Below are 24,906 nucleotides of genomic sequence, written 5' to 3'. Positions count from 1 at the left end.
GGTGGTCTTGGACCTGGCCTGGAGACGACGAAAGTTGAACAGGTTCCCACTGGTTCTGTAGTTTAGTTTCACTCCAGCGAGGAGCTTGTTGACTGAGATGGGGCAATTCTGGGTACCGCATTTTAGCAAGTATGCGAAGGCTTTGGAGAGGGTGCAGAAAAGATTTATGAGAATGATTCAAGGATGAGGGACTTCAGTTACGTGGATAGTCTGGAGAAGCTGGGGTTGTTCTCCTCAGGGCAGAGAAGATTGAGAGGAGATTTGACAGAGGTATTCAAAATCATGAAGGGTCTGGACAGAGTAGATGGAGTGGGATTAGCTGACGCTCTTGCAGATAGCCGGCATGGGCTTGATGGGCAAAACGGCCTCCTTCCGTGTTGTAACCAGTCTCTGATTCTAAGATGATGAAAAACCTGTTACCCAGGATGCTCCATCTCTCGGGCACTGGGACCCAGTTGGGAACAGAGACCCTGAAGCCCCGTCCATTCTCTGTTGCTGAACCATGCATGCGCCCTGAACCCGCCCTGTGCAAGATGGCGGCCAGTGACCCTGCTTACCCGGGCCTGTCACCATGGGGCATGAGGGCTCTAATTTGGGGTCTGGAATTTATCTGTATCTAAACCGTGCTGTACCTGCCCTGGGATTGTTTGAAGAGATAGTGTAGAGGGAGCTTTACTCTGAATCTAACCAGTGCTGCACCTGCTCTTGTAATCTTCGACAGGAAGGTGTCGAGGAAGTGTTTCAATACATATGAAAAATGACGGACAGGGAAAGACCATCTGGTCCATCAAGCCTGTCCCACACAATTGCGATATATCACAGCATATACATTCCACTCCACCCGAATCCATGTGATCTCCTGGGAGAGGCAAAAAAACATTTAAAAAACCCAGGCCAATTTGGGAAAATAAAATATGGGAAATTCCTCTCCGACCCATCTAAGCGATTGAAACTAGTCCAGGAGATCACTCTGGCCATTAAATTCTCTGCAGTACCTACCTTCTGTAAGTGTTAATCTCCGCCGCATCCACAAACAAATCCAGCTTTTGCTTGAAGGAATTCAGTGAGTCTGTATCCACCACATGAGAGGGCAGCTTGTTGCAGAGGTCTACTGTTCTCTGGGAAAAGAAGCACCTCCTGACATCTAACCTAGATGTAGTCTTATACAACTTAAATTTGTGCCCCTGGTCCTGCCTAACCTACTTCATTGAAATAAACAGTCAGCTGGAACACTTTCACGTTCATTATCGTATAAACCTCAATCATATCCCCCTAAGTCTACGCTGATCTAAGGAAAAGAGTCCCAACTCTTTTAACCTATCTTGATAACTAAGATACTTTAGACTTGGAATTAGTCTAGTGGCCCTCTTCTGCACCTTTTTCAGAGCCTCAATATCACCCACCATGTGAGGAGACCAAAACTGGACACAGTTTTCCAAGTGCAGCCTGACTAAGGTGTTGTATCAGGACAAAACAGTACACCTCGTCTTATACTCCATTGTCCTATGGATACACCCAACACCCTATTTGCTCTAGCTATCGCTGCACAGCATTGCTCATGTACATTTAAGGATGTATGCACTAGAATGCCCAAATCTCTTTCTATCTCCACCATCTTTAATGCCTTTCCCGAGAGGGTTTACGAATGTTGAGCATTTGCCCTGCCCACATGCATAACACTGAACTTATCTAAGTTATGCATCATTTTCCAGTCATGAGGCCAGACTCCCAACACTTTAAGATCTGCCTGAATCAGACGAGCCTCTTCCACAGTTCTAGCACTTGCACAGATCTTGGTATCATTTCCAAATTTGCAAACTGTGCCCCCAACCCCAAAATCCAGATCCTTAATATAATTAGTGAAAAGCAACGGTCCCAGCACTGATCCCTTCGGGACACCACTGGTGAGCGGTCTCCAAACAGATCCAAATCCATCTATAACTGCTCTTTACCTGCATCTTGCCAGCCAGATCTGTATCCAGCTCAATATATTTCCACTAATACCAGAGGCTCCCATCTTATCGAGAAGCTTCTTGTGTGGTATCCTGTCAAAAGCTTTTTGCAAATCTAAGTAGACAATGTCTACTGGGCTTCCCTCATCCACCAACTTTGTAACTTTTTCAAAAAATACAATTAAAATTGTGAGACATGAACTCTTTTTTTTATGAAGCCATATTGGGTGTCCCCAATCTGTCCCTCCCTATCCAAGTATTCATATCTTGCATCCCTTCTGATTCAAGCATCTTGCCTATTGCTGATATTAAACTGATGGGCCTATAGTTACCCGGGTCTGCCTTGTCACATTTTTTTGAATGGGGACTACCTTAGCCTCCTTCCAGTCTGTAGGAACCATTCCAGATTGCAGTGAGCTATTTAAAATACAGGCCAGGGGCTCGCACAGCACATGTCCCATCTCCCGGAGGACCCTCGGGGGGGTATTATCCGGCCCTGCTGCTCGATCTATTTTCAAGTTCTTAATTTTTTCTAAAACAATCTGGTTATATAAGTTAATGTTACTGATAAAACTAGTATTATTAAATTCTAATATTTGAGCATGATTTTCAAGGGTGAATACTGATGCAAAGTACTCATTTAATATTTCCGCCATACTCAGTGAGTCCTTTGTAACCTGTCCTTGAACACCCTTCAGTGGCCCAAAACAGTTTTTGATAGTTCTCTGACTCTTCACATAACTCAAAAAGCTCTTCCCATGACTGCCACAGTTGTCCACAATCCTTTTTCCCATTAGCCTTTTTGCTGATCGAATAGCAGCCTTCGTTTTCTTTAATTGTTCCTTGTATTCACCCTATTTATTTGAGTGTTAAATGATTTAATTTATAGAGACATTTCTGTTTATATCTGATTTGTCTTTGTACAGAGCCAGTCGGCCACCTTGGCTTTTTCTCACCACATGTCTATCTTTTGATTTTGTCTACATGTTGGTTTTCAACATTTTTAATCGTATTCTGAAAAACTTTCCATTTATATTCAACATCGGTCGCATCAGCACCGAGGGGGGTTGGCCAATTTACCTGTTGCAAGTCCTCTGCCATTTTGGAGAAGTTTGCCCGTCTGAAATGTGGCGCGAGTCGCAGGTTCTCAGTCCCTTTGGTTCTCCCGGCCAATTGGGAGCGTATAATGTGATCAGTGTTGCCCAGATGTTCCCCCACACCAGGTCAGGCTCACTACTAAGCACCAGATCCAATATATAACTTTCCCCAGTTACTTCATTAACATGTTGAGTCAGGAAACAGTCCTGTATATTGTCAATAAATCTTTCAGCTGCACTTCCCCCAACAGCAGGTAAAGCAGCGTGCCCCTGAATGTCAGGGCAATAACAATGAGCTTCCCTCAGGTTAATTCTCTCTCTATCCCCCCACACAAGCTGCCTGAGCGGCTGAGTGTTTCCAGCACCTTCTGTCTTTATTCTCTCAGATTGCAGCATTCCCGCTGCTGAGCTCAGGGGCTGTGTGGGCGGGGCCCTGACGTCACACACGGCGGGCGGGGCCATGTCCCGCGCGCTGCCGGGCTCGCGGAGTGACAGTTCAACTGCTCCGGGTTCAAATCAGGAGCCACGTGACCCCGCGCGGCATCTTCTGCAGTCCTCTGGGCGGGGCTCTGTGGTGGAGCGGAACTGGGATTGGTGCAAGGGGCTGTCAATCTCCTGTGTGCAGCCAGGGTTACCGGGGCCGCGCTCTGTCACTGGGGGAACTGGGCTCACGGACTGAGAGCGGGCGGCTCAGCCCGAGAGCTGAACAAACACCGGGAGGGACTTTAAAGTGTAACAGTGCCGCTTTGTAACTGTGCACAGAAAATGGAGCATTGCCATCTACATGAGGGAAAATGCGGAAGTGTCAGATCTGATGTTTGCTCTCACACAGGGCGGGACTTTAAAGTTTAAATTAAAGTGTTTGTAAGTGAGCACAGAAACCGAGGTTAGATTACTGTCATCATCAGGTCCCGGGGAATGTGCTGACCCGGACAGTGTGTAACCCGGGGGCCCAGTGAGATCAGACAGTGTGTAACCCGGGGGTGGGCCCAGTGAGATCAGACAGTGTGTAACCCGGGGGCCCAGTGAGATCAGACAGTGTGTAACCCGGGGGTGGGCCCAGTGAGATCAGACAGTGTGTAACCCGGGGGTGGGCCCAGTGAGATCAGACAGTGTGTAACCCGGGGGTGGGCCCAGTGAGATCAGACAGTGTGTAACCCGGGGGTGGGCCCAGTGAGATCAGACAGTGTGTAACCCGGGGGTGGGCCCACTGAGATCAGACAGTGTGTAACCCGGGGTCCCAGTGAGATCAGACAGTGTGTAACCCGGGGGTGGGCCCAGTGAGATCAGACAGTGTGTAACCCGGGGGTGGGCCCAGTGAGATCAGACAGTGTGTAACCCGGGGGTGGGCCCAGTGAGATCAGACAGTGTGTAACCCGGGGTCCCAGTGAGATCAGACAGTGTGTAACCCGGGGGTGGGCCCAGTGAGATCAGACAGTGTGTAACCCGGGGTCCCAGTGAGATCAGACAGTGTGTAACCCGGGGGTGGGCCCAGTGAGATCAGACAGTGTGCAACCCGGGGGTGGGCCCAGTGAGATCAGACAGTGTGTAACCCGGGGGCCCAGTGAGATCAGACAGTGTGTAACCCGGGGGCCCAGTGAGATCAGACAGTGTGTAACCCGGGGGCCCAGTGAGATCAGACAGTGTGTAACCCGGGGGCCCAGTGAGATCAGACAGTGTGTAACCCGGGGGCCAGTGAGATCAGACAGTGTGTAACCCGGGGGCCCAGTGAGATCAGACAGTGTGTAACCCGGGGGCCAGTGAGATCAGACAGTGTGTAACCCGGGGGCCCAGTGAGATCAGACAGTGTGTAACCCGGGGGTGGGCCCAGTGAGATCAAACAGTGTGTAACCCGGGGGCCCAGTGAGATCAGACAGTGTGTAACCCGGGGGCCCAGTGAGACCAGACAGTGTGTAACCCGGGGGCCCAGTGAGATCTGACAGTGTGTAACCCGGGGGCCCAGTGAGATCAAACAGTGTGTAACCCGGGGGCCCAGTGAGATCAGACAGTGTGTAACCCGGGGGCCCAGTGAGATCAGACAGTGTGTAACCCGGGAGTGGGCCCAGTGAGATCAGACAGTGTGTAACCTGGGGGCCCAGTGAGATCAGACAGTGTGTAACCCGGGGGTGGGCCCAGTGAGATCAGACAGTGTGTAACCCGGGGGCCCAGTGAGATCAGACAGTGTGTAACCGGGGGTCCAGTGAGATCAGACAGTGTGTAACCCGGGGGTGGGCCCAGTGAGATCAGACAGTGTGCAACCCGGGGGCCAGTGAGATCAGACAGTGTGTAACCCGGGGGCCCAGTGAAATCAGACAGTGTGTAACCCGGGGGTGGGCCCAGTGAGATCAGACATTGTGTAACCCGGGGGTGGGCCCAGTGAGATCAGACAGTGTGTAACCCGGGGGCCCAGTGAGATCAGACAGTGTGTAACCTGGGGGCCCAGTGAGATCAAACAGTGTGTAACCCGGGGGCCCAGTGAGATCAGACAGTGTGTAACCCGGGGGCCCAGTGAGACCAGACAGTGTGTAACCCGGGGGCCCAGTGAGATCTGACAGTGTGTAACCCGGGGGCCCAGTGAGATCAGACAGTGTGTAACCCGGGGGCCCAGTGAGATCAGACAGTGTGTAACCCGGGGGCCCAGTGAGATCAGACAGTGTGTAACCCGGGGGTGGGCCCAGTGAGATCAGACAGTGTGTAACCCGGGGGCCAGTGAGATCAGACAGTGTGTAACCCGGGGTCCCAGTGAGATCAGACAGTGTGTAACCCGGGGGCCAGTTTGATCAGACATTGTGTAACCTGGGGGCCCAGTGAAATCAGACAGTGTGTAACCCGGGGGTGGGCCCAGTGAGATCAGACATTGTGTAACCCGGGGGTGGGCCCAGTGAGATCAGACAGTGTGTAACCCGGGGGCCCAGTGAGATCAGACAGTGTGTAACCTGGGGGCCCAGTGAGATCAAACAGTGTGTAACCCGGGGGCCCAGTGAGATCAGACAGTGTGTAACCCGGGGGCCCAGTGAGACCAGACAGTGTGTAACCCGGGGGCCCAGTGAGATCTGACAGTGTGTAACCCGGGGGCCCAGTGAGATCAGACAGTGTGTAACCCGGGGGCCCAGTGAGATCAGACAGTGTGTAACCCGGGGGCCCAGTGAGATCAGACAGTGTGTAACCCGGGGGTGGGCCCAGTGAGATCAGACAGTGTGTAACCCGGGGGCCAGTGAGATCAGACAGTGTGTAACCCGGGGTCCCAGTGAGATCAGACAGTGTGTAACCCGGGGGCCAGTTTGATCAGACATTGTGTAACCTGGGGGCCCAGTGAGATCAGACAGTGTGTAACCCGGGGGCCCAGTGAGATCAGACAGTGTGTAACCCGGGGGCCCAGTGAGATCAGACAGTGTGTAACCTGGGGGCCCAGTGAGATCAGACAGTGTGTAACCCGGGGCTGGGCCCAGTGAGATCAGACAGTGTGTAACCCGGGGACCCAGTGAGATCAGACAGTGTGTAACCCGGGGGCCCAGTGAGATCAGACAGTGTGTAACCCGGGGGCCCAGTGAGATCAGACAGTGTGTAACCCGGGGGTGGGCCCAGTGAGATCAGACAGTGTGTAACCCGGGGGCCAGTGAGATAAGACAGTGTGTAACCCAGGGGCCCAGTGAGATCAGACAGTGTGTAACCCGGGGGCCCAGTGAGATCAGACAGTGTGTAACCCGGGGGCCAGTGAGATCAGACAGTGTGTAACCCAGGGGCCCAGTGAGCTCAGACAGTGTGTAACCCAGGGGCCCAGTGAGATCAGACAGTGTGTAACCCGTGGGCCCAGTGAGATCAGACAGTGTGTAACCCGGGGGCCCAGTGAGATCAGACAGTGTGTCACCCGGGGGCCAGTGAGATCAGACAGTGTGTAACCCGGGGGCCCAGTGAGATCAGACAGTGTGTAACCCGGGGGTTGGCCCAGTGAGATCAGACAGTGTGTAACCCGGGGGCCCAGTGAGATCAGACAGTGTGTAACCCGGGGGCCCAGTGAGATCAGACAGTGTGTTACCCGGTGGCCCAGTGAGATCAGACAGTGTGTAACCCTGTGGCCCAGTGAGATCAGACAGTGTGTAACCCGGGGGCCAGTGAAATCAAACAGTGTGTAACCCGGGGGCCCAGTGAGATCAGACAGTGTGTAACCCGGGGGCCCAGTGAGATCAGACAGTGTGTAACCTGGGGTGTATGGGCCCAGTGAGATCAGACAGTGTGTAACCCCAGGGCCCAGTCAGATTGGACAGTGTGTAACCCGGGGGCCAGTGAAATCAGACAGTGTGTAACCCGGGGGTTGGCCCAGTGAGATCAGACAGTGTGTAACCCGGGGGCCCAGTGAGATCAGACAGTGTGTAACCCGGGGTCCCAGTGAGATCAGACAGTGTGTAACCCGGGGGCCCAGTGAGATCAGACAGTGTGTAACCCGGGGGCCCAGTGAGATCAAACAGTGTGTAACCCGGGGGCCCAGTGAGATCATGACAGTGTGTAACCCGGGGGCCAGTGAGATCAGACAGTGTGTAACCCGGGGGTTGGCCCAGTGAGATCAGACAGTGTGTAACCCGGGGGCCCAGTGAGATCAGACAGTGTGTAACCCGGGGTCCCAGTGAGATCAGACAGTGTGTAACCCGGGGGCCCAGTGAGATCAGACAGTGTATAACCTGGGGTGTATGGGCCCAGTGAGATCAGACAGTGTGTAACCCCAGGGCCCAGTCAGATCAGACAGTGTGTAACCCGGGGAGGATGGGCCCGTGAGATCAGACAGTGTGTAACCCGGGGGCCCAGTGAGATCAGACAGTGTGTAACCCGTGGGCCCAGTGAGATCAGACAGTGTGTAACCCGGGGGCCCAGTGAGATCAGACAGTGTGTCACCCGGGGGCCAGTGAGATCAGACAGTGTGTAACCCGGGGGCCCAGTGAGATCAGACAGTGTGTAACCCGGGGGTTGGCCCAGTGAGATCAGACAGTGTGTAACCCGGGGGCCCAGTGAGATCAGACAGTGTGTAACCCGGGGGCCCACTGAGATCAGACAGTGTGTTACCCGGTGGCCCAGTGAGATCAGACAGTGTGTAACCCAGTGGCCCAGTGAGATCAGACAGTGTGTAACCCGGGGGCCAGTGAAATCAGACAGTGTGTAACCCGGGGGCCCAGTGAGATCAGACAGTGTGTAACCCGGGGGCCCAGTGAGATCAGACAGTGTGTAACCTAGGGTGTATGGGCCCAGTGAGATCAGACAGTGTGTAACCCCAGGGCCCAGTCAGATCGGACAGTGTGTAACCCGGGGGCCAGTGAAATCAGACAGTGTGTAACCCGGGGGCCCAGTGAGATCAGACAGTGTGTAACCCGGGGGCCCAGTGAGATCAAACAGTGTGTAACCCGGGGGCCCAGTGAGATCATGACAGTGTGTAACCCGGGGGCCAGTGAGATCAGACAGTGTGTAACCCGGGGGTTGGCCCAGTGAGATCAGACAGTGTGTAACCCGGGGGCCCAGTGAGATCAGACAGTGTGTAACCCCAGGGCCCAGTCAGATCAGACAGTGTGTAACCCGGGGAGGATGGGCCCAGTGAGATCAGACAGTGTGTAACCCGGGGGCCCAGTGAGATCAGACTGGTGTCACCCGGGGAGGATGGGCTCAGTGAGTTCAGACAGTGTGTAACCCGGGGAGGATGGGCCCGTGAGATCAGACAGTGTGTAACCCGGGGGCCCAGTGAGATCAGACAGTGTGTAACCTGGGGAGGATGGGCCCAGTGAGATCAGACAGTGTGTAACCCGGGAAGGATGGGTCCAGTGAGATCAGACAGTGTGTAACCCGGCAACCAGTGAGATCAGACAGTGTGTAACCCGGGGAGGATGGACTCAGTGAGATCACACAGTGCCGGTTTGTCTAAGCAATAGACAGTAAATTCCGCAGTTTTGTCAAGAACTCTGGCAATTTGTGTGATGCTCCCGTGGGCTTGCCGGGGAAATGACAAACTCCAACAAGAATACTCAACCCTGAACTTTCAGTTTTATTAAGCATCAGAAAAATATATATTACATTCCACTGCACACCGTCAATATTTGTCTCATTTTCTGCCCTGCCATTATTAGATCTTCCGGTGAATGATGGAGTGATTGAGAAAGTTCCACAGGTGGAAGGAAACAGGGACTGTAGACTGAGGAACAATGGCCGGTGAACCAGCACAGGATTGTGAGAGCACCGACCAGAGATAACCTTTCTGATTCAAAGAGCTTTCATAGATCGACAGGGGCGAAAGGTAAGAGAGATTCCCTTTGACCCAGATACACCCTGGTCCTGGGGATGGACTGGGGAGAAAGGTCAGAGAGAGTCCCATTGACTCAGATACACACTGGTCCTGGGGATGGACTGGGGAGAAAGGTCAGAGAGAGCCCCATTGACTCAGATACACACTGGTCCTGTAGACAAGTGCACAAAGATTACAAGGTAAGGCAGGAAATGATGGGAATGAGATTGGGAGAGTCTGACCACCGAGCACAATTATCCAGCAGGAGGTCGTGCAGTGGGACATGAAATAAGATCAGTTTCTGTCTCTGAACACACAGTCACATTGAATCGTGTGTGTTTTTAGAGTAAATTAAGTATCACAGTGTTGAGGTAAGTGCAGTAGAGGTTGTATACATGGACTTTCAAAAGCCATTTGATAAAGTATCACATAATGGACTTGTTTGTAAAATTGAAGCACATGGTGTTAAAGGGACTGGTAAATTGGATCTGTCATTAGCTGAGGGACAGGGGGCAGAGAGCAGTGGTGGACCGATGTTTCTCCAACTGCGGAGAAGTTTACATTGGGTCAACCAGGTGTCACAATTGATGCCTTTGCTTTTCTGGTTATATTTAAAATGACCTGGTCTTCGCTATCGGGAGTGGACCTTCGAGGTTTGCTGAGGGCAAGAAAGTTGATTGTAGTAAATGGTGAGCAGGATCGCAGCAGCCTTTAGAAAGGCACAGACAGACTGGTGAACTGGACTGAAACATGGCAGATGCAATTTATTATAGCTCAGTGTGAAATGATACACTTTGGGAAGTTCAACATGGAGAGGCAGTATAATGTAGACGGTACTATTTTGAGGGGATGTAAGAGCAGAGAGACCTGGGGGTAAATATCCACAAATGTTTGAAGATGGAAGGGTAAGCTGATAAGACATTTAAGAGAGTGTATGGGATCTTTCACTTTGTAAATGGAGCACTAAACATAAAAACAAGGAGTTCAATGCTAACCCATTACAAATCAGTGGTGAGGCTGGAGTATTGTGTACAATTCTGAGCAACACACATTAGGAAGAATGCCAAGGTGTTGGAGAGGGTACAGAGGAGGTTTACCAGGATGATACCTGAGACTTCAATTATGTGGAGAGATTAGTCATGCTTGACCAATCTTCCAGAATTTTTTGAGGATGTAACTAATAGAGTGGATAAGGGAGAACCAGTGGATGTGGTGTATTTCGAATTTCAAAAGGCTTTTGACAAGGTCCCACACAAGAGATGTGCAAAATTAAAGCACATGGTATTGGGGGTAATGTATTGACATGGATAGAGAACTGGTTGGCAGACAGGAAGCAAAGAGTAGGATCAAACGGGTTATTTTCAGAACGGCAGGCAGTGACTGGTGGGGTGCTGGAAGGGTCCATGCAACCGGGGGGGGTCGGGGGTTGTGGAAGGGGCGTGGGGGGTTGGTGCTGGGGTGGCTGATCAGCCATGATCTTGTTGAATGGTGGTGCAGGCTTGAAGGTCCGAATGGCCTACTCCTGCACCTATTTTCTATGTTTCTATGCTGGGACCCCAGCTATTTACAATATACATTCATGATTTAGACAAAGGAATTGAATGTAATATCCCTACATTTGCAGATGACACTAAGCTGGGTGCCAGTGTGAGCTGTGAGGAGGAAGCTAAGAGGCTGCAGGGTGACTTGGACAGGTTAGGTGAGTGGGCAAATGCATGGCAGATGCAGTATAATGTGGATAAATGTGACGTTATCCACTTTGGTGGCAAAAACAGGAAGGCAGAATATTACCTGAATGGTGACAGATTAGGAAAAGGGGAGGTGCAACGAGAAGTGGGTGTCATGGTACATCAGTCATTGAAGGTTGGCATGCAGGTACAGCAGGCGGTTAAGAAAGCAAATGGCATGTTGGCCTTCATAGCGAGGGGATTTGAGTACAGGGGCAGGGAAGTGTTGCTACAGTTGTACAGGGCCTTGGTGAGGCCACACCTGGAGTATTGTGCACAGTTTTGGTCTCCTAACTTGAGGAAGGACATTCTTGCTATTGAGGGAGTGCAGCGAAGGTTCACCAGACTGATTCCCGGGATGGCGGGACTGACCTATCAAGAAAGACTGGATCAACTGGGCTTGTATTCACTGGAGTTCAGAAGAATGAGAGGGGACCTCATAGAAACGTTTAAAATTCTGATGGGTTTAGACAGGGTAGATGCAGGAAGAATGTTCCCAATGTTGGGGAAGTCCTGAACAAGGGGTCACAGTCTAAGGATAAGGGGTAAGCCATTTAGGACTGAGATGAGGAGAAACTTCTTCACCCAGAGAGTGGTGAACCTGTGGAATTCTCTACCACAGAAAGTTGTTGAGGACAATTCACTAAATATATTCAAAAAGGAGTTAGATGTAGTCCTTACTACTAGGGGGATCAAGGGGTATGGCGAGAAAGCAGGAATGGGGTACTGAAGTTGCATGTTCAGCCATGAACTCATTGAATGGCGGTGCAGGCTCGAAGAGCTGAATGGCCTACTCCTGCACCAATTTTCTATGTTTCTATACCAAAGACTGACAGGAACAAAGATAGATACATACTCCCATATCAGAGACTGACTTGCACACAGATAGATAAATACTCCCATACCAGAGACGGACAGGCACACAGATAGATACATAATCCCATACCAGAGACTGACAGGGACAGAGATAGATATATACTTCCAGACCAGACACTGACGAGCACAGAGATAGATACATAATCCCACACCGGGCACAGAGATAGATACATACTCCCATATCAGACAGTGACAGGCACAGATAGATACATACTCCCATACCAGAGACTGACAGCACAGATAGATGCAAACTCCCATACCAAAGACCGACAGGCACAAGATAGATGCATTCTCCCAGACCAATACATAAGAATTAGGAACAGGAGTAGGCCATCTAGCCCCTTGAGCCTGCTCCGCCAATCAATAAGATCATGGCTGATCTGGCCGTGGACTCAGCTCCACTTACACGCCCGCTCCCCGAAACCCTTAATTCCCTTATTGGTTAAAAATCTATCTATCTGTGACTTGAATACATTCAATGAGCTAGCCTCAACTGCTTCCTTGGGCAGAGAATTCCACAGATTCACAACCCTCTGGGAGAAGAAATTCCTTCTCAACTCGGTTTTAAATTGGCTCCCCCGTATTTTGAGGCTGCGCCCCCAAGTTCTAGTCTCCCTGACCAGTGGAAACAACCTCTCCGCCTCTATCTTGTCTATCCCTTTCATTATTTTAAATGTTTCTATAAGATCACCCCTCATCCTTCTGAACTCCAACGAGTAAAGACCCAGTCTACTCAATCTATCATCATAAAGTAACCCCCTCATCTCCGGAATCAGCCTAGTGAATCGTCTCTGTACCCGCTCCAAAGCCAGTATATCCTTCCTTAAGTAAGGGGACCAAAACTGCACGCAGTACTCCAGGTGCGGCCTCACCAATACCCTATACAGTTGCAGTAGGTCCTCCCTGCTTTTGTACTCCATCCCTCTCGCAATGAAGGCCAACATTCCATTCGCCTTCCTGATTACCTGCTGCACCTGCAAACTAACTTTTTGGGATTCATGCACAAGGAACCCCAGGTCCCTCTGCATCTCAGCATGTTGTAATTTCTCCCCATTGAAATAATATTCCCTTTTACTGTTTTTTTTCCCCAAGGTGGATGACCTCATACTTTCCGACATTGTATTCCATCTGCCAAACCTTAGCCCATTCGCTTAACCTATCTAAATCTCTTTGCAGCCTCTCTGTGTCCTCTCCACAACCCGCTTTCCCACTAATCTTTGTGTCATCTGCAAATTTTGTTACACAACACTCTGTCCCCTCTTCCAGGTCATCTATGTATATTGTAAACAGTTGTGGTCCCAGCACCGATCCCTGTGGCACACCACTAACCACCGATTTCCAACCCGAAAAGGACCCATTTATCCCGACTCTCTGCTTTCTGTTCGTCAGACAATTCTCTATCCATGCTAATACATTTCCTCTGACTCCGCGTAACTCTATCTTCTGCAGTAACCTTTTGTGTGGCACCTTACCAAATGCCTTTTGGAAATCTAAATACACCACATCCATTGGTACACCTCTATCCACCATGCTCGTTATATCATCAAAGAATGCCAGTAAATTAGAAAATTCCAGAAAAAACAGAAACTGACAGCACAGAGATAGATATATACTCCCATACCAGAGTCTGACTTGCACAGAGTTAGATACATACTTCCATACCAGACAGTGACAGGCACACACATATGTATATATATACAGCCATACCAGAGATTGACTGGGACAGAGATAGATACATACTCCCATACCAGAGACTGACAGGTACAGAGATTGATACATACGCCCATACCAGAAACTGACAGCACAGATAGATACAGACTCCGATACCAGAGAATTATAGGCACAGAGATAGATACATACTCCCACACCAGAGATTGACATCACAGAGGTAGTTACATAATTGTATACCGGACACTGACGGGCACAGAGATAGATACATACTCCCATACCAGAGACTGACCGCACAGAGATAGATACATACTCCCACACCCGGCACAGAGATACTCCCACACCAGACAGTGACAGGCACACACATATATACATACTCCCACACCAGAGATTGACAGCACAGAGGTAGTTACATAATTGTATACCGGACACTGACGGGCACAGAGATAGATACATACTCCCATACCAGAGACTGACTTGCACACAGATAGATACATACTCCCAGACCAGAGACTGACCGCACAGAGATAGATACATACTCCCACACCCGGCACAGGGATACTCCCATACCAGACAGTGACAGGCACACACATATATACATACACCCATACCAGCGACTGACAAGCAGAAAGATAGATACAAACTTCTGTACCGGACACTGACATGCACACAGATAGATACATAATCCCATACCCGAGATTGACAGGCACAGAGATAGATACATACTCCCATACCAGAGACTGACTTGCACACAGATAGATACATACTCGCAGACCAGAGACTGACGGGCACAGAGTTAGATACATGCTCCCATACCAGAAACTGACAAGCACACAGATAGATACACACTCCCACACCAGAGACTGACAGCACAGAGATAGATACATACTCCCACACCCGGCACGGAGATAGATACATACTCCCATTCCAGAGACTGACAGCACACAGATTGATACATGCTCCCATACCCGAGACTGACGGGCACAGAGATAGATACATGCTTCCATACCAGACAGTGACAGGCACAGAAAGACACATATTCCCACACCAGTGACTGACAGGCACAGAGATAGATACATGCTCCCATACCAGAGACTGACAGGCACAGAGATAGATGCATACTTCCATACCAGAGACTGACAGGCACAGATAGATACATACTCAAATACCCGACACTGACAGGCACAGACTGATACGTTCTCCCATACCAGAGACTGACGGGCAGAGGTGGATACATACGCCCATACCAGCGTCTGACAGGTACAGACATAAATAGGTGCTCCCATACCAGAGATTGACTGGCACAGATAGATACATACTCCCATACCAGAGACTGACAGGCACAGAGATAGATACATACTTCCATACCAGAGACTGACAGGCACAGATATAGATACATTCTCCCTCACATGAGACTGACAGGCACACAGATAGATACTTACTCCCATATCAGAGACTGACAGGCACAGAGATAGATACATACTTCCATACCAGAGACTGACAGGCACAGAGATAGATATATACTTCCATTCCAAGCACTGATAGGCACAGAGTTGGATACATACTCCATACCAGAGAGTGGCAGAGACAGAGATACATAGTCCCATACCAGAGGGTGACAGAACAGAGATAGATACTTACTCCCATACCAGAGACTGACAGGCACAGATAGATACATACTCCTATACCAGAGACTGACAGGGACAGCGATAGATACATACTCCCAGACCAGTGAATGACAGGCACAGAAAGATACATACTCCCACACCAGAGACTGACAGGCACAGTGATAGATACATACTCCATACCAGAGAGTGACAGAGACAGAGATAGATACATACTCCAATACCAGAGACTGACAGGCACACAGATGGAAACATCCTTACCAGACACTAACTGGCACAGAGATAGATACATGCTCCCATACCAGAGACGGACAGGGACAGAGATAGATACATACTCCCATACCAGAGACGGACCGGGACAGAGATAGATACATACTCACATACCAAACACGGACAGCATGGATCGATACATACTCCCGTACTTGACACTGAGTGGGACAGGCAGAAATGGATACATCCCCCCATACCAGAGACTGACAGGTACACAGATAGATACAGATGGGAGTACCAGATGGGTAGATCAGGGCCAAGGAGAGGCTTGAGTTCGGGGCCCAGGAGAGGCGAGGGCCCAGTGGCAGCATGGGCCAACCCACACTGCGATATGTGTGCGCACTAGGTCAGTGCCGCAGAGCTGGTCTCCAGTCGTCTTGGATAACCCTTGCCACTGGACCAAGACCTAGCTCTGTCAAGTCCATGTGGTGGCTGGTGTGCAACTGCCACCACATGTTAAAAAAAAAATCGACGCACAGATACCTTTCACCCTTTAACATGTAGTTCGGGACCTGGAATATTAGGTCCTTCATTGAAACACCTGTGAACTTTTGAGCATGGAAGCAAGTCATCCTCGACTCGAGGGACTGCCTATGACGATGATGACTCCCATAACAGACACGGACTGCACGGATCGATACATACTCCCATAGCAGACACTGACAGGGACAGAAAGATACATAGTCCCACACCAGCGATCGACAGGTACAGAGATAGATACGTACTTCCATACCAGATATTGACCGGCACACAGATGGAAACACCCTTAGCAGACACTAACTGGCACAGAGAAAGATACATACTCCTGTACCTGACACTGACAGGGACAGAGATAGATACATACTCACACACCAGCGACTGAAAGGGACAGAGATAGATACATACTTCCATACCAGAGAATGGCAGGCACAGAGATGGATACATACTCCTAAAGCAGAGACTGACAGGCACACAGATAGATATTACTCCCATACCAGTCACTGAATGCACACAGATAGATACGTACTCCCATACCAGGGACTGACAGGCACAGAGATAGATTCATACTCCCATACCAGACACTGACAGGCACAGAGATAGTAACATACTCCCATACTCGACACGGACAGCACAGATAGATACATACTCCCATACTAGAGACTGACAGGCACACCGATAGATACATACTTCCATACCAGGGATTGACAGGCACATAGATAGATACATACTCCCATACCAGAGACTGACAGATTCAAAGGAAAACCATCTCTGAATTAGGTAGAAACTGGCAGTTATAGGATAAGACCCACACTAATAAATCAGAAGATGACAAGTACAGAATAAAATCCAGATTCCCATAACAGACACTGCCAGATACAGAGTAAAGTCCACATGCACATACCAGGGACCAATAGATACAGAGCGACGCTCACGTACCAGGGACTGAGAGAAACAGACTAAAACCTACCATCGCAAAGCTGAAAATGACAGATACAGAGTACTCCCCTCTATTCCATATCAATAAAAGTGGAGAGAGGAACAGAGTTAATGTTTCAGGTGTATGAGCCTTTGTTATCGAACTGAAACGTTAACTCTCTCTCTCTCTCTCTCTCTCCACAGATGCTGCCTGACCTGCTGAAATTTCCAGCATTTTTTGTTTTTATTTCCAATTCCAGCATCCACAGTATTTTGCTTTTCTACTTGTATATCATAATAAAAATAAGAACATAAAAAATAGGAGCAGGACTGGTATGGAATAAAACACACTGTCATATCAAACACTGACAGATACAGAGTAAAAGTCATCATCACATACCAGAGGGGCTGATACAGAATAAAGTCCATAATCACAAACCCGGTTCCAATACAGTACATAGAAACCCCCCACAATAATCAGAGAATGTGTGTAAAGATTAAAATCCACATTCACAAACGAGAAATTCACAGGTATTGATTAAAACACTCACTTATATATCCCAAACAGAAAGTGGATTAAATTTTGACTGGATCCTACGGCCATGAATTGAACCCAGATCAATTAGCTTGGAAGGCAGCTGTGCTCACCACTCTACCACCATCACACGCATCAAGCGGGAAAGCATCGCTTTCTGTTTTTACACGTGCCTGTCAATCCCACACTGACACACTGTACCAGACAGTGACAGATACAGTGTCTTTACTATACTCCCAGTCAATCCCACACTGACACACTGTACCAGACAGTGACAGATAGTGTCTTTACTATACTCCCCAGTCAATCCCACACTGACACACTGTACCAGACAGTGACAGATACAGTGTCTTTACTATACTCCCAGTCAATCCCACACTGACACACTGTACCAGACAGTGACAGATAGTGTCTTTACTATACTCCCAGTCAATCCCACACTGACACACTGAACCAGACAGTGACAGATACAGTGTCTTTACTATACTCCCAGTCAATCCCACACTGACACACTGTACCAGAGAGTGACAGATACAGTGTCTTTACTATACTACCAGTCAATCCCACACTGACACACTGTACCAGACAGTGACAGATAGTGTCTTTACTATACTCCCAGTCAATCCCACACTGACACACTGTACCAGACAGTGACAGATACGGTATCTATCCTACACTGACCAGTGAATCCCATATTAGCACACAGTAGCTGAGTGACAGAGGCAGTGTCTGTCCCACACTCAATGATTAACCCCAGCACTGTAGACGTCTCTGCAAAGACACGTTTGGTTGAAATGAATTGCCCAGTAATGTCTATCCCACACTCAGTGATTAACCCACTGTTCACACTACAATCGGGTGAGCGCCTCCACCTGCTTTTAATGGTTGTTTGGAGTTTTCAGCCGGACCAATAAAATACTTTGCAATAGTTTAAGCTGAACATAAACATGGTTCTGAGCGATCTGTGGAATTTAAAAGGGTTCTGCTGAATGATTGTCACTTGTTGCAGCACTCGCTTTCAGCCAGGAGATGGCAGCAACCTCTAACAGTGAGGAGTGTACAGATTGTGTCCACACATCTCGACGGCCATGAGTCTGGTACTACCCGGGGAGTTGGCCAAGCACACTCGCTCCAAGTAAATCTCCACAAATTAATGACAAAAAAAAACAGAAAACACCACGATTCACGTACAGGAAACTGACAGATGCAGGTTAAAATCCCAACTCCAGTGATTCACAACCCTCTGAGTGAAGAAATTTCTCCCAATCTCAGTTCGATATTATTGTACCAACGCTACTTTACTCTTTTACTCCAACCCATTTGCATTAAGGGCTAACATGCCATTTATCTTCCTAATTGTTTGCTGTAACTGCATGTTAACTTTCTGTGATTCATGTACAAGGACACTCAGATTCCACTCAATAACATTTACTAGTCTTTCTCTTTTAAATAAAATCAGTTGTTTCATTCATATAAAGTAAAATTCACACTCACATCTCAAAGTCTGAACAATATACAATAAAACCCACACTCTCATATCAGTGACTGTCAGGGACAGAGTAAAACACACTCACATAACAGAAACTGACAAGTAGAGAGTAAAACATGCATTTGCATAACAGAAACTGACTAGGTACAGAATAAAACCCACACACACATCCCAGAGACAGCGAGACAATGTGAAAATCACACTCACACACTCGAAGCTGACAGGTGTATAATGAAACCCAAATTCGCCGAGCAGAAACTGAAGAAAAAACAACACTCACATAAATCATATTTCCAAATATGTTTATCAAAGTTAGGTGCGCCTTTGTCGAGCTGTGTCAAGTAAATAGCCCTTACGTTTGAGAAATTCCTTGACCTGCAAGTCTAAATAAATATTTAATCACTTAACACAATGGTGTAATCAAATTCAGCTGTAAGAAATGGGAGAAGGCCATAAGGCCCCTCGAGCCTGCTCCACAATTCAATAGGATCATGGTTGAACAGCCAAAAATCCACGCGGTGCTCCTGACAAAGAAATCCAATGCTGGGCCCAGCAAGAGCAAGTAAAATGGACAAGATTAAATCTAATACCACGTTGGTTCTTTTCAGAGCCACGCACTCTATCTGTGAAAGGGCTGGTTACTGTCTGAAGAAACTGATCTATTGATCACAATCTTATCAGCTGTGCTTCAGTTGGTAGCACCCTCGCTTCTGAGTCAGAAGGTTGTGGGTTCAAGTCCCACTCCAGGGACTTGAGCACAAAAATCTAGGCTGACATACCAGTGCAGTGATGAGGGAGTGCTGCACTGTCGGAGGTGCCATCTATAGGAAGAGACGTTAAACCGAGGTCCGTCGCTCTCTCAGGTGGATGTAATAGATCCCACGGCCACTATTTTGAAGAAGAGCAGGTCAATTATGCCCGGTGTCCTGGCCAATACTTAGCCCTCAATCAACACAACACAATGGATTATCTGGTCATTACACATTGCTGTTTGTGGGAGCTTGTTGTGCGCGAAATGTCTGCCGCCGTTCCTACATTACTACAATGTCTACACTTCAAAAAGCACTTCATTGGCTGCGAAGCACGTTCAGAAGTCCGATGGTCGTGAAAGGAGCAATATAAATCCAGGTCACTATTTCTCTACTTGATATTAAATCCCTACGGTTGATAAACTGGGAGTTTCCTGACCAGAAGTCACCCTCAGTCAATCTCGGTTATAAACCGGTCAATGTCTGTTGAACATGTAAAAATCCAGATCGATAAACAGAGCAGCGAGTTTGCTGTTCAGATTATTGAATATATACTAAAAGATTTATGAACCTTCCTCATAAGATTTTTGCCTGATAGCAAAACAGAAACACAAAGAACAGAGTATAAATCAGGAGGTGTTGCAACACATGACCTAATTCAAAAATTTGAGATTGTGGCGAGCAACAAATTTGATTGGTCTCTTTAAACATCCAATCAGAGAGATACAGAACAATGGATATTGACAAGCCATTCACAACCATTGCCTTCACCCATCCCTCATTAGCATAGGGCTGTGGGCGGAGTGTGGGGCTGCCGATATAATACGGGCTCGGAGCAGAATTTCCCAAATCTGCGCCTGATTTAATGAGACGACGGCCGACGAAAAGAACATAGGAGGTGGGTGGGGTGGCTTGACCCATCCACCTCCACGGAGGTGTGTGGGGGGCCTGACCCATCCACCTCCATAGCACGAACCTGGTATTGCAGTACTTCCAGGAACGGTGCAGTGGCTCTAGGCCTTTTGGCTAAGAGCATTGGCGCAGAGTGATCCTTGATGTGTGCAAGGTGACCTCTGGCGTTTGTGATTTGACAAAGAATTGGAAAGATTGGCAACGAATAAAAAAAAAAGAAAACAGGCCCCGCCAAGAAAGTAATCAAGAAAACCCCAGCGAAGAGAGGCAAGAGGCGCAGAAAGTCGAGGAAGGAGAGTTACGCCATCTACATCTACAAAGTGATGAAGCAGGTTCACCCCGACACCGGCATCTCCTCCAAGGCCCATGGGCATCATGAACTCGTTTGTAAGCGATATTTTCGAGCGCATCGCGGGTGAGGCTTCCCGCCTGGCTCATTACAACAAGCGCCGCACCATCAGTTCCCGGGAGATCCAGACCGCCGTGCGCCTGCTGCTGCCCGGGGAGCTGGCCAAGCACGCCGTGTCGGAAGGGACAAAGGCGGTGACCAAGTACACCAGCTCCAAGTGAGACTGCCCGCTGTCCTGACAGATCAAACCCCAAACACAACGGCTCTTTTAAGAGCCACCCACAACCTCTCTGAAAGAGCTGCACAAACGCATCTCCCTTTACACTCTGGTTACTGTAATTATTTCCTAAACAAGTATGTTTGAGAACTTTTACACTTCCAGTTGGAGATTTAGTTTTGAATTCTCAGATATCAGTTTCACTGTCCGGTTCCACTTTAACGTCGCTGGAATTTTCCGCCAACTACAAATACGGTCCCTGGTCGCTGTTTCCCTGTGCTCTCAGACCCATTCATTTACACCGCCTGCCAAATTAAGAGCTTGTTTAGGGACTGAGACTCAGATTTCAGTCACACATTCTCTCTCGCAAGCCCTTTTCAAGTTTATTTTTCAATTCCTGTTGCGGGTTAGTCCGTTTATTAAGCCGACACTCCCCGCAGTGTAACAACCCAGAATGGGAGTTCTTACAGAGACCAGAACCGGGGCAGTTTCACAGAAGGACTCCCAGTTCTGGGCTCACTCCCGCCTTTGCAGGATCGATAATCTGTGAAACCCAACTTTTACAAAGATTGAGTTGAAATGTGTCCCGTTACAGAATCGGTGGGGATTGATTCCCGCCCATTCGACAGTTTGAAATAGTACCCGAATTTAATCCTGATTGTAACAGCCTGGAACTTGCAAGGGGAATATGTAAAAGACAAAATTAATTAAAACGTGTTGGGAAATCTTTGACTAATGGTGAATTTATATTAACATAATCCGCTATTTTAAAATTTCTTGGCGGGGTTTTTGAATTACAAATCGTTATTCTGACTGTTGGAGACAGTAATTTCCGCCCTACTTTCATTGGTGGGCTAAACAGACTGTGATTGGTCACCTGGAAAGACCAATGAAATTCACCACCGAGCGACCAATCACAAATTCGCTCCCTGCATTCCTCCAGAAGGTATAAGAAAGCAGATGTGGGAACAGTTTATTATTCTTTCTCTGAACGTGTGGATTGTGGAAATGTCTGGGAGAGGAAAAACTGGCGGTAAAGTTCGGGCCAAGGCCAAGTCTCATTCCTCCCAGGCCGGACTGCATTCCCTGTGGGCCGTGTTCACAGGCATCTGCGAAAGGGGAACTACGCTGAGCATGTGGGTGCCGGAGCCCCGGTCTACATGGCTGCTGTGCTCGAGTATTTGACCGCTGAAATCCTGGAGCTGGCCGGCAACGCGGCCCGCGACAACAAGAAGACCCGCATCATCCCCAGACACCTGCAGTTGGCCATCCGCAACGACGAGGAGCTCAACAAGCTGCTGGGAAAGGTGACCATCGCTCAGGGTGGAGTGCTGCCTAATATCCAGGCTGTGCTACTGCCCAAGAAAACCGCCAGTGCGGCCAAGGGCAAGTAAAGCGGACAGGATTTAATGTAATAACCCAAAGGCTCTTTTCAAAGCCACCCACAGTATCTATGAAAGGGCTGCTTTCTGTTCTGTGGATAACAATAGTCCCAGATTTAATTTAACATACTTCACTATAATTAAGCTTGAAGTTTGCTGATCAGAAATGAGCCTCAGATGTTTTTAGTTATAAGGTTAACCATCTAGAAGTGTGGATTTTCAAACAGTGCCGCAGAAGTCCGATGGCCGTGTAAGGCACTAGAAACATCAAAGTGTTTCTTTGCATTAATTAAATAGCTGAAATAACTTCCCAACCAAACTGTCCACACTACGATCCCCAGGTCACTGCTCTCTGTGAGGCGGTGGGTGGCTCTTAAAAGAGCCTTTGTGTTGTGCTGGGTGGAAAGGGTGGAGTTGTTCAGCCGCCGAATCCATAGAGAGTGAGGCCCTGCCGTTTGAGAGCGTACACCACATCCATGGCAGTGACCGTCTTGCGCTTGGCGTGCTCGGTGTAAGTGACGGTGTCCCTGATAACATTCTCCAGGAAAACCTTCAGCACCCCGCGGGTCTCCTCGTAGATCAGGCCCGAGATCCGCTTGACACCCGCCACGGCGAGCCAGGCAGCGGATGGCGGGTTTGGTGATGCCCTGGATGTTATCACGGAGCACTTTACGGTGCCGCTTGGCTCCGCCTTTGCCCAGTCCTTTGCCTCCTTTACCTCGTCCAGACATGATGATTCTTCACTCAAACTGTCGCTGAATGAGGAACCAACTCCTCCTGGCTCCTTTTTTATCGAGCCGGCCCCGACCTGACTGAGAAAGCGCAGAGTGAGAGAGGCGGGAAGGGCAGGAGACAGAGTGAGAGATTAAACAGAGAGCGCGGCAGGGGAGGAGACGGAATCAAGATTGAGACACAGAGCAGAGCGCCGCCTCTGATCTTCCAGCTCCACCTCCAGCTTTCTGCAACCGCCAATTTCAAATTGTTTTCTCCACAATACAACCGATACACAGCGCTCCGCACAAACCCTTACAGACTCGGAATTCATATTCAAGGCTTCCAGGAACCAGAAGCTGTTAAATAAGGTCCTGGTACAATTAACAATCAGGAATATTCCCGCCTATATAGTCCGTTCCCTGTCAATCTCAGACCTTATTCCATCTCCTCTCACAGACCGGTTCAGCACTTTACAAACACCTTATTCCAGCTGATTTGGAGAATCTGGTGTTTGTGGTTTATTGTGTTTTATTATAGGCACTGGGGGAGGGGTAGGTGCAGACACTGGGGGAGGGGAGGGTGCGGTGCAGATACCGAGGGGGGTGAGGATACTGAGGGGGGGCGTGGGTGCAGACACTGGGGGCGGGACGTGGTGGGGTGCAGCCAATGGCAACGAGTCACGAGGGATCCCGGGGTCATTTTCAATGATTTCTATCTGGAATCTGAGCCCGGGACAGGGATTATTTGATTCCGGGATTAGCTCTTTTCTGAGGCGTGGGTGGCTCTAAGAAGAGCCTTTGGGTTGAAATGTTTAGAAGTTGCCTTTTTATTTACTTTTTGGGCGCTGCTTTCCATACCTTTGCTGATTTGGGCGTGGCCTTGACCCTCGGGTTCTCCACTTTTTTGGCCGCCTTCACTTTCTTGGGGCTCTTGAGCTTCTTAGCCGCCGCCTTCTTCCCAGCCGGCCCTTTCGCTGCCTTTTTTGCCGTTAGCGCCGCCTTGGTGCTCGTTTTCTTGGCTGCTGCTTTCTTTGCTGGAGATTTCTTGGCTGCTTCTTTCTTTGCTGGAGATTTCTTGGCTGTTGCTTTCTTTGCTGGATATTTCTTGGCTACTGCTTTCTTTGCTGGAGATTTCTTGGCTGCTGGCTTCTTCACCTTCTTTCCCACTTTCCCCTGGGGATCCGTATTAGCGATTTTGAATGAGCCCGAGGCGCCCGTGCCCTTGATCTGCTTCAGGAACCATTCATCACATTCTTCTGATACTGGACCTGATCTGGAAGCCCGCGCTTCTCCACATCGACGCCTTTGACCGCCAGAGCCTTCTTATCGCGGCCAGGGACGTTCCCCTTCGATCCTTGCCATCGGCCACAACCTTGAGGATCTGGTCACCCAACTTGGGACCGGCTGGCCCGGAGCGGGGAGCCGCCTTCTTCTTCTTGCTGGGAGCCTGGTTTGAGCGACGGCGGCAGGAGGAGCCGTTTCGGCGGCTGCAGTATCAGTCATGTCGGCGACTCTGGAAAATCTCTCTGACAGTCAGAACTGGGTCCAGAAATGAAACGAGAGGCGGCGACACAGAGCAACTTAAAGGCAGCGAGCGGACGGGGTGGAGACATTCCTGCTGTCAGCTCCCGGCCCCTCCAGCCTCCCCCCCTCTCGCCCTCTCCCCCTCCCCTCGCCCCTCCCCCTCCCCC

At 49.2% G+C, this 24,906-nt stretch overlaps 1 long non-coding RNA gene and 2 pseudogenes across 1 annotated transcript; 2 read left to right on the top strand and 1 right to left on the bottom strand.

Moving 5' to 3' along the window:
• Positions 1–3,838: 3,838 nt before the first annotated feature.
• Positions 3,839–17,138, top strand: LOC139248214 (uncharacterized). The gene is made up of 4 exons (XR_011591005.1): positions 3,839–3,913; positions 9,154–9,320; positions 10,933–11,007; positions 17,074–17,138. It is a non-coding gene; the product is annotated as an uncharacterized lncRNA (long non-coding RNA).
• Positions 17,139–22,128: 4,990 nt separating this feature from the next.
• Positions 22,129–22,604, top strand: LOC139248315 (histone H2A type 2-A-like; annotated as a pseudogene).
• Positions 22,605–22,920: 316 nt separating this feature from the next.
• LOC139248223 (histone H4-like) lies at positions 22,921–23,233 on the bottom strand (annotated as a pseudogene).
• Between the last annotated feature and the right edge of the window lie 1,673 nt (positions 23,234–24,906).

This window comes from Pristiophorus japonicus, unplaced genomic scaffold, assembly GCF_044704955.1.
Source record: "Pristiophorus japonicus isolate sPriJap1 unplaced genomic scaffold, sPriJap1.hap1 HAP1_SCAFFOLD_29, whole genome shotgun sequence".
Lineage (NCBI taxonomy): Eukaryota > Metazoa > Chordata > Chondrichthyes > Pristiophoridae > Pristiophorus > Pristiophorus japonicus.
This window is presented reverse-complemented; position numbering and strand designations above follow the sequence as displayed.